Source organism: Eimeria tenella, genomic scaffold (assembly GCF_000499545.2).
Source record: "Eimeria tenella Houghton genomic scaffold, Eth_scaff3008, whole genome shotgun sequence".
NCBI lineage: Eukaryota > Apicomplexa > Conoidasida > Eucoccidiorida > Eimeriidae > Eimeria > Eimeria tenella.
The window spans coordinates 1-223 of NW_013542880.1; positions in this window are offsets into that span (position 1 = coordinate 1).

Here is a 223-nt window from a genome sequence, read left to right on the forward strand (position 1 = left end):
AGCAGCGCCGCCGCAGGCTGCTGCAGCACGCTGCTGCTGCTGCTGCTGCCGGCGACCAGCAGCAGCAGCACGCCCACCTGTCCCACGCCGAGGCCCAGTTCGACGCCGCCAACGCCCGCCTCGAGAGGGCGCTGCAGCAGATTCAGCAGATGGAGGAGAAGGAAGCTGCTGCTGCAGCAGCCGCCGGCGCCGCCGAGCCTGCTGCTGCTGCTGCTGCTGCGGC